The sequence below is a fragment of the Panthera tigris genome, chromosome B1 (genome assembly GCF_018350195.1).
Source record: "Panthera tigris isolate Pti1 chromosome B1, P.tigris_Pti1_mat1.1, whole genome shotgun sequence".
NCBI classification, from domain to species: domain Eukaryota; kingdom Metazoa; phylum Chordata; class Mammalia; order Carnivora; family Felidae; genus Panthera; species Panthera tigris.
Genome location: NC_056663.1, coordinates 8,099,278 through 8,109,900, shown reverse-complemented (window position 1 = coordinate 8,109,900; position 10,623 = coordinate 8,099,278).

Genomic DNA, 10,623 nt, shown 5'->3' with positions numbered 1-10,623 from the left:
GCGGGCACAAAAAAAGCAACCAAGACTTTATGCATCTCCCTATGGGAAAACAAACCCTATGAAAGATGTGTCGTCCACAGCAGGCTGAACAGTCTGCAGATCCGATAGGCGTTAAGTAAGGACTATGACAACCCAAATGTTTAAAAATGGTATTGTACTGTGATTCTTTATAATCCACCTTGCAGCAATAATTGGGAACTCAAACTGTGGTTTCTCCAATGTAATAAAAACAAGACTGAGGGACTGTGTTTAGAGAAAGTTCTGGTGATTTTTAGGACAGACTTTTAGTAGATCCATCTCATCATTCTATCTCATTTTTACTCACTACCACATAAAATGGTATTTCGAATACAAGAACACGAACCTAAATGCTGCTGATGGGTCCACGTTTGGAGTTCTCTAAGAATGAAACTTTCAATTTAATTGGAGGGCCACAGATGTACACAGGGGAGTGAGATTTGTAAATGTTGAACTACATCTAATCACTTACTTTGCAAAGTGGTGGGAAACTCTGAGTTGTGCTCTCCACACCACTTCCCTGCTTCCTTTACCGTCACATGCTTGTCACCCAAGACAACATGCCAGCTGAAGATCTACGAAAAATAAGCAAGATGATTGTATTCAGTTCATGGATGAGCCGATCTGCCTCACAATGTCTGTGCATCAGTATGCTGGAAAAGTCGGTTAGAGCATGGGCTTTGAACCCTTAGAGCCTGAAGTCACGAGGTGGTGATTCCAATCACAGTTTCAGCGCCTTTCCTTCGGAGAGTGACTTAGCACCTTGGTACCTCAGTTTCCTTAACTATTATCCTTATAATAGTAGTGCCTCTCTTATATTATTGTTCTGACAATTAAGTGAGCTAACATTTAAACCATTTGCTCTTGGAACAGATTAAGTGCTCCAAATTTAGCTTTTGTGAATTCTAAATTAATTATTCTGCTTAGACCCACCTAGGAAGGAAAATTGGTGGTCCCCCCCCCCATAAAGCGTATAGCTTACCAGCTTTAACCATGGGAACAACAATCTTCCAGAGTAATGTAGGCATAAGGGAGTCTAAAGACAAAGCCAGAAATTTCCCCAGGAAATAGGAAGAGAACATAAGGATGCATGGGAAAAAAAAAAAAAAAAGGTATTCTAGAATCTCCTAAATTCTCCAGCACACAAGATGGCCACAATCATGTTGAACGACCAAATTGTAAGGTAGTGGTGTTGACTCACAGAGAATTAAAATGAAATTGCTATAACAGATTAGTTTAAAAACCTCAAGATTCAATACCCTTTAGTAAAATCCATTCTCTTATCTCATTGCCCCTCCCTTCCACAAACCTAATTTTGGTTTTTCTACTACATATTTCAGTATCAATGCATATATGATGTTTATTCTCTTTATATCAATGCTTTAGAGATGCTCTATTTTTCTTATTGTTCTTTTTTGAATTTAAAGATCCATGAGGGCAAAAATATTTATTCTGTTCACCACTGTTTTCTTCGTTTGTATTACTGAGGGAAATTGTTAAAAACATGACTTGTTATACACAAGTCAACTTTGGAGAATGTTCAAAATAGAAGGTGTTACGGTTACAAAATAATTAATATCCAAATATTCTTCTTTGACAATATCTAAAAACTAGAACCAGTTTTATCTCATGACCTATCTGGGCTCGTGCTGATAAAATCATACCATCAGAATCATGGGCAGCATAACTAATTGCCAGTTCTCTGTGCCAAGAACAAACCTGCAGGAAATCTGAGCAAAGCTTCTAATAACATCATTTCATAAAATGGAGGAATCAGAATTTGTTACATCAGTGTGTTGTCATCTCACTAAGTGAATACCTCTTGTCAACCAAGATATTAAATCACAAGATATTAAATGGGAGACAACAAGCCCCACGTAGAAGTAACATAATAGGTATTAAATGAGACTTTTCCTGCCTTAGAATTGCAGCCGAAGAAAACACAATCAGTCCATAAATAATCTCACACAGCGTGCTAGACATTTCTGTCGGATTTTCTTCAAAAGAGAACCAAGCTACATAATCTGTGCCCTATCTCTAGCGTTGGGTGCCATTGCCTACACAAGACATGGACGGGAAGTGAGGAGGAGAATGACCAGACGAGTGGTGCAAATGCTCCTGTTGGCCTCCCTTCTCCGTGTGAGGGGGGCTTTAGCAGAACCCTCCACGGACAGCGGAGCTGCTGCCACAGGGGAGGACACATCCCCCGCCCTCCGGGGGGCACACTGGCTGAGCTGCGGAAACCGGTGAGGAAACCCGCGAGCGCGGCTTGTGCTGCTCCAGGCGCGAAGGTTACTGAGGTCTTTTCTCTCTTTCCTTCCAGGGGGAGCTGTCCCTGTGAAGGAGCCCAAAGCCAGGCGGTCAGAAGTATTTAATCCTGACTATCAGGATCAGGATGAAGCAGGCACTGAGGATGTTGGGAAGGATGCTGATTTCCCTGAGTGGCAGGAGCTCTGTCTTCAGAGCGGCCGCAGGCTGGCAGGTGTCTCGGCTTCCAAGAGGAGATATGGGAAAACAGGAAATTACGGCGTACTTTCGTTTTCAAGGTAATGTAAAAGGGTCCCTTTCTACCAAGAGTTTCCCCCAAATCATTCGAAAGTCCAGTTCTGTAAGAGTTGAAGAAACAACGAGCAACTGTCCTAGTCAAATTTTTTGAGTGTCAGATGTGTCTCCCTTAACAACTGAGACACAAACCTTCAAGGAAGGATGATATTGATGCACAGAGCAGGTCAAGAGGATAGCCACGGGACAAAATGAGGGCTCTGGGCCCCTAGGGGGCCAGGAGAAGAGAGGATAGTAAAAGGTATCCACCGACAACCAGGCAAAAGGTTTCTAATTTTACCTCACCTTGGTTTTCCATCTCTTTTTCCAAAGACTAAAAAGGAAGGATCCATCCACAGTTAAGAGTCGTTACTCTGTCTTCATTTTAGGTCCTTATGCTACCCAAGGCAGCAAGGAGGTAAAAAGTGGAGTCCACGTAGGTTTTGGGGTGCTAGCCTTTTTTTTTTTTAATGTTTATTCGTTTTTGAGAGAAAGAGAGACAGAGCATGAGTGGGGGGAGGGGCAGAGAGAGGGAGACACAGAATTGGAAGCAGGCTCCAGGCTCTGAGCTGTCAGCACAGAGCCCGATACGGGGCTCAAACCCATGAACCGTGAGATCATGACCTGAGCTGAAGTCTAACGTTTAACTTACTGAGCCACCCAGGCGCCCCTAATGGTGCCAGCTTTTAATCTACACCCGTAAGGAGGCTTGTGGGTGATACTAAGCCAGTTCTCTCTGGATGTGAAGGAGAAATTTTATCCCTGGAATTTACAAAAAGCTCCCTGGAATTAACAGTTGGCTCACAGTCTAAGGCTGCTTTGTAGCATGCACAAGGACACGCGCACGTGCACACAAGCACTGCTGGAGGACCCTGTGTGACTTAACACTACCCCAGTGAAAAGTGCTGCTTCTTTCTGATGCCCTCCGTCAGCAGCTCCTGTCCTCCGTAACAGAAGAGCGTTTACTTTGTGCACCTCATGGCCTTCTTGTTGTCCATACTCAGCCTCAGATAACTTTGCTTTCTGACTCTTTTCACTGTGTCTTGCTTTTAGGAAGACAGCTGGGAAGGTGTCAGCGTGGCCTCAGGCCTCAAGCTTGGACAGACGCCGGGAAGAAAGGAGAAGCAGGATCCTGGACAGAATTCCTCGCATATTCCCTTCTGAAGAATAAAGATATAAATAATATAAATATAAATAAAGAATAAAGGAGGACGGTAAAGGAAAACATATGGAGTATTAATGAGGGAAGCAGAGAAATGTATTAATGGCATAAAAGAATTTGCTAGTGATTGATCTAGGTATTATATGTAGCATTTTATTCTTAAATATAGATTTCACGGTTGATGCTCTGGGGGAATTTAGTTAAAAAGGTAATGATTAATGCACTCGGAATTCTGAATCTAGCTGAGGCAAGTTTTAGATAGGAGCAGTTCTGATACATACACTCAGCTCACAAAAAAGTCAAGTCCATAAGCACTGCTGAAAACAAAAGCGGGTCAGAAATATTAAATCAAGGAAAACTTCCCAGAAAAGGAAAACTTCACATGGCTCCTGTAAACAATGGCGAACGTGCACTGGACACAGTTTCAGGTGGTGGGGAGTTTGTGGGTGCGGAAAACTCTTGACTTGCATCATCTCTTTCTGTCCTGCAGACACCCCTCCCCCCCCAAGCGCCCGTGGGCACGTGCACTCCACCGCCTGGCTATTGGGAGAGGATGAGGAAGGTGCGATCACTTTCCTCTTTCCTCCTCTGAGAACATTAAGACTCTGTACTCAGAGAATTGTAGATGATTATTAATATGTTCCATCTCTCAAGTTCTACATTTGCTTTTTACCTGGCCTTCTGAAGATGGTGCCTTCGTCCATTAAGGCCAGTCTACTGGAAGGACTGGAGGCCCTGTGTGAGGGGCAGGCTGCAGGCTGGCAGGATAAAGTACATCGCACATTTCACATCTTGCCTGCGTCTGGTCAACCCCTTAGCTTATGAATGTGTAGGGCTCAGGCAATTAACACAACGTGTTTTTATTGAAAATCAAATAGTTAAAATATTTAAAGTGAATATTAACATACCATCCTTTGAAAAATTAAAAAAAAATAAACTAAGTAAAAAAAATGGAGTTATCTCCATTCCTTTCCCATAGATTTAAAAAAATGTCTTGTTGGAACATTGCATTTTAAACTGTAATAGGCATGAATATTAGATGAGGGTGAATATTTCTCTTGGGACACAGAAGGCAGCCCCCTGTTATCACTCTCATGCTAACAAAAGAATAGCTTTAACCTCCATCATGATCAGAACCCAGAGGTAAGACGTCCCGGCTCCTAGCTCAGTAATGTATCCTTTGAATCAACTTAATAATCAACTCACGTAAATTTAATCCTGCATAAAGCCAAGTCTTATTATTAACATGCAATTTTGCTTATTTATTTCATTTCAATTGAATTTACGTTTAGACTTTTTGTTCTCAAAATTTTCTTTAGGGAAGTTGTTTTGATTGTATCATATTAAATACTGTGATTGAAACTCTAGAAATATGTATATAGATGTAATATATCATCATATAAAGACAAATTTTTAAACTTCAGCATGAAAGAGACAGAGAGTGAGGAATTCTAAAGCCATATACTTGAACAGTGGCAGATCAGAATTGATCCAAAATGTGATGGAAAATACTGAAGAGCTGATCTGATGTTTACCTGCTGTCCTGATACAACCTCACTAGTTAAATTAATCCCAATGGTGAGATGGTATCCCCAGGTTCTATGGAAAAAGTTTCTGAGTGTCAGATACCTGTTATAATTTGGATTCATGTTTATATAATCAGATTATTCATCTGCTTTCTATCTCACTGACTTCTGTTTATTATTTTCTCTTACTTGGGAATGGGTGGAGATAGATAGATAGATAGATAGATATCTCTCTATATAAAATCATATCAAGCTAGGATTCAATGTATTTTTTGTTATGGATTCTTGCATCTACGTTAATGAAGAATACTGGATTTTTTTTCTTGTAATGACTTAATTAGGTTTTTAAAATAATTTTTTTAATGTTAATTTATTTTTGAGAGAGAGACAGACAGAGCATGAGTAGAGAAGGGGCAGAGAAAGAGAAAGAGACATAGAATCTGAAGAAGGCTCCAGGCTCTGAGCTGTCAGCCCAGAGCCTGATGCGGGGCTCAAACCCATGACTACAGGATGGTGATCTGAGCCGAAGTCAGATGCTTAGCCGACTGAGCCACCCAGGGGCCCTCTTAATCTGGTTTTGATATCATAAGTATGCTGGCTTCATGAAATGGATTGGTAAATATTCCCTTTCCCTCCATTTCCTCTAAGAGTCTGTGTAGGATGGGTACTGTTTCCCCCTAACATGTTTGATAGAATTCACCAGTGAAGCCATCATGGCTTGAAGTTTCATTGTGGAAACGTCTTTATTAATGAATTCAATTTACTTAATGGGATAGGGTTCTTTTGACTTCCCATTTCTTCCTGCCACAATTTTGGTAACCTTTGCGTTTCAAAGAATTTGTCCATTTCTTCGAAGTTGTCAAATTTGTTGACGTGAAGTTGCTTACGATAATTACCTTCTATAGAATCGGCATGATCTACTTGCTGCATAGACAAACGCTTAGAAGTTTAAAAGAAATCTTTGAGATCTCACAGGTCCCTGGATTCTGGGTCAGGAATTCGGAAGTGTGTTAGCTGGGTGCTTCTGGCTCAGGAACTCTCACGAAGTGGCAGTCAAGATGCCAGCCAAGGCGCGGCTGTTGGAAAGGCTGACTGGAAATGCAGGATTGGCCTTCAGGGAGGCTCACACACCCTGATTCTGATAGGTTAGGACTGGTTGTTGGCAGGAGTTCCTTGTCACATGAACCTTGTCACCACGCCTCTTATTTGTGGTCACGACATGACAGCTGGCTGCTCCCAGGGTGAGCGAGCCAATGGCAAACAAGGTGGAAGACACAACGTCTTCAAGACTTGGCCTTGGGAGTCCCACTTGGTAAGTTCCACGGTATTTTTTGGTCATGCTTGTTGTCTCTATTAATGTAAAATGGAAATACCCAAAAGTATGAATACCAGGATGTGGGGGTGGTTGGAGTCATCTTTGAGGCTGGCTGAGATCTATCATTCAAGATGTATCATCCCTGGTATTTGTAATTTCTGCCCCCTAATTCTTTTTATTATTTTTCTCTCAATTGGCCTAGCTAAAGGTTTCTTTAATTTTATTGATATTTTCAAAGAACCACTTTTTAGCTTTAAGTCTCTTGATTATTCATCTGCTTTCCATTTCACCGATTTCTGTTTATTTTCTTCCTTTTACTTTCTTTGAGTTTATGTCCTTCATCTCACTTTTTGAGGTGAAAGCTTCCACCACTGATTTTACAATCCTCTTCAAATACACACATTTAAAACTAAATTTCCTTTTAAGCACTCTTTTAGCCATAGCCTCCAAATTTTGTCATCCGATGTCTTTATTTTCATTCACTTTAAAATATTTTCTGACTTCTCTTGTGAGTACTTCTTGAAGCCATTCACTATTTTAAAACGTGTTGCTTAATCTTCAAGTATTTGGGGATTTTACTAATATCCTTCTGCTATTAATTTCTAATCAATTTCATCGTGCTCAGTGAATATATTCTGTAGTACTTAAACTTTTTAACTTTATGGTGTCTTGGTTTACGGGTAATTTACCACATGCACCTGAAAAGAATGTGTTCTGCTACCATTGAATGAGTTGCTCTAGAAATATCAATTATGTTACATTGGTTGGTTAAGTGTTCTATATTCTTAATGATTTTTTTGTCTAATGTTCTGTGATTTACTGAAAGAATTATTGAAATCTCTAGTTATGATTTTTTTTTCTTTTTTATTTAGGTTATGTGTTTTGTTCGAAACTTTGTTTTTAGGTGCATGACCATTTGGGTTTGTTATTTCTTATTTATTTATTTATTTATTTATTTTTATTTTTTGAGAGAGCAAGCAAGTATGGGGGGGAGGGTAGGGAGGGAAGGAGACAATCCCAAGCAGGCTCCACACTCAGCACAGAGCCCGATGCAGGGTTCTATCTCATGACCATGAGATCATGACCTGAGCCAAAATCCAGAGTCAGATGCTTAATCAACTGAGGCATCCAGGCGCCCCCTGATCATTATGAAGTGTCCCTCTTTATATCCAGTAATACTGCTTGCCCACTTTTTCTCCTACTAATACAGCCACTCCCCACTCCTTCTTCATGAATACTATTAGCCTGCTGTATTTTTCTGTACCTTTTTATATTGTAACCCTTGTATTTCTTCATATTTAAGTAGGTTTCTTCAGACAGAAAAATAGGTTGTTTTCCTCCAGTCTGACTTCTGCATTTTGCTTCTATTAGTAGCATGTCTTCGTTAAAAAGGGATACCTGGGCCAGACTTGGCAAACAAGGGGCAAATTACCAACCGAAAAGGTAGATCAGGCCCGAGGGATGTGAGGGCAGCTGATGGTCTGCTGAGAGGAGTCAAGGAGGTCAGGACCTTGCAACAGCTCGGGGAGGGGGGGTGGAGGGGGCTCAGACTGTGATTTCAGATGCTGGGCCACCAGCCATTCTGCAGGGGCTTGTGGAAGTGTGGAGCCCGCCAGGGGTCTCCTTGACGCAACTTCTGCCTGATCGCCCTAATCCAGGATGCCGCACCATTTTCTGTAAAGGGGCACACAGTAAGGATTTCAGAGTCTAGGGGCTGGATTTGGCCCATCGAACCAAGTTTGCTGATCCCTGCCCTAGAGTATTCCATGGTCCGGGTCTGAGTTCTGGCTTTTCATGCCCATTTCATCTGTTCTCCATCATAAAGAGACTCGCTGGAGTTATCTGCCCCATCCGTACCCTGCAGACACGCAACAGCCTCCAGGTCCCCCCCTGCCATTCTCTTTGTCCTCACCGTGCTTTTGTCCCCTGCCACTGTGCTGCTGCGGGTCCGGGTGCGGGGCGGCAGCCCCCCAACGCCTCCCTCACGGTGGGCACGACGCTGCTGTCTGTTCCTGCAATTCTCTCAACTTAGGCTACTGACTGCTGTTCCTCCCAGTGCAGCTCTGCCTCAGCCAAACGCGTTCATGATAGACGAAACCACAGCATCTCGGGAACATGAGGGGAGACTGAGGAAAGTAAACTGCCTGAGGCAACTCCCTGTCAGCTTTTTAAGTATAACATGAAGGTTACATTTAAGTTTAATTAATTTTCATTGTGGTTGGAATGAAGTCTACCATCTTGCTATTTACTTATATTCTGTTTGTCATGTTTTTTGTTTGTTTCTTTTTTTTTTTCCTGCCTCTTATTTCTTGGGGGGGATTGTTTCTGGATATCACACTTTTTCTTCTCTGTTGAATTGTTACTTACTCTAAATTTTGTCATAGTTGTTTCAAAGTCTATAGTAACCGGCTTTAACTTACAACTGTCTATATCCAAATAACATCACACTATTTTATATCTAATAAAAAAAGCTTTATAGCGATACACATCCATTGTCCATATTCCATCCTTTTGCTAGAGTTGTCATGGCTCACTTCTACCTCCACTATAAAATTCAACATACTTTGTTTGATTTAAACAATCAGTTTTGAAGATATTTATTTATTTACTTATTTATTTATTTTTAAAAAATTTTAAGTTTATTTATTTTGAGAGAGAGAGCGAGAGAACACGAGCAGGGGGTGGGGACCAAAGAGAAAGGGAGAGAGAGAATCGCAAGCAGGCTCCATGCTGTCAGCACAGAGCCTGATGAGGGGCTCAAACTCACGAACCATGAGATCATGAACTGAGCTGAAACCAAGAGTCAAACTCTTAACCGACTGACACACCCAAGTGCCCCTGAAGACATTTAAATACTTACCTACATATTAACTTCTCGTGTTGGTTTTCCAAATTTCTGTTTATCATCCTTCTTTCTCCTGAGAGAAATCCATTACTATTTCTTATAGCACACATTTATGAACAACACCCTCTGTCAGCTTTTTTGGTCTAAAAAATAATTTCTTTCTTTCTCCTGAATTTGTGAAAGACATTTTCATCAGATATAGAATTCTACATGGACTCTTTTTATTTCAAAACCTAAAATGATTAATTCATCAGATTCTGGCTTCCACTGTTTCTCCTAAACATTTTTATCTTTGCTTCCCTATAAGTAGCATGTCTCTTTCTGGCTTCTATATGAGTTTCCCTTCTCCTGAGTTTCCAGTTATTTGATTATGATATGACTTGACGTTGTTTATCATATTTGGGATTATTTAGCTTCTTGCATGTGGAAATTTTGATCATCATTTCTTCAATTTTTTTTTTTTTCATTTCCCCTCTTCTAGATCTCTATATTATATCACTTTATATTTAGACACAAGTAATTTTGGCTCAGGTAAAATTTTTTAGTCTCTTTCTCCCTGTGCTTTCTTTTGGAACTTTTTCTCTTTTCATATCTTCAGTCTCACTGGACTTGTTTTCCTCTTCAATGTCTAATTGTCTAGTCAGTCCATCCAGTTGATTTTTCATGTCAGACATTATATTTTTCTTCTCTAGTAATTCCATTTATTTTTTAAAAACGTATCTTCCATTTCTCTTATTATTTGATCATGATTTTCTCTAAATCCTGGAGCATGTGTACAATAACCACTTTAAATCCCTTGACCTCTACATCTACTATCTGTCATCTCTGGACCTATTTCTATTGATTGATTTTTCTCCTGCTTATGGTTCATATTGTCCTCCTGCTTTCCATGTCAAAAAGAATGTGACTGGGTGGTAGATATTCTTAATAAAATGATATTGCTGACCAGAATATTTTTGTCTTCCTTTAATGTGTGTTGACTCTGTTTTACGAGCAGACAAATGCTCTTCAGCGGAAAGCCACGGTAGTGGGGCTCGCCTCGCGTGTTCCTCTTTTGTCAGGGCTCACGGTCCTGTGTTGCCCATTGTCCACTATCTAAAAACAGGGTTTTGATTTTTTTCTTCATTTTTTCCATTTTTCTACCTGTTTATGGTGAGAGGGCAAGTCCTGTACCAGTAGCTCCACTGGAAATGTTGGAGGCCAAAGTCTTAAGTGC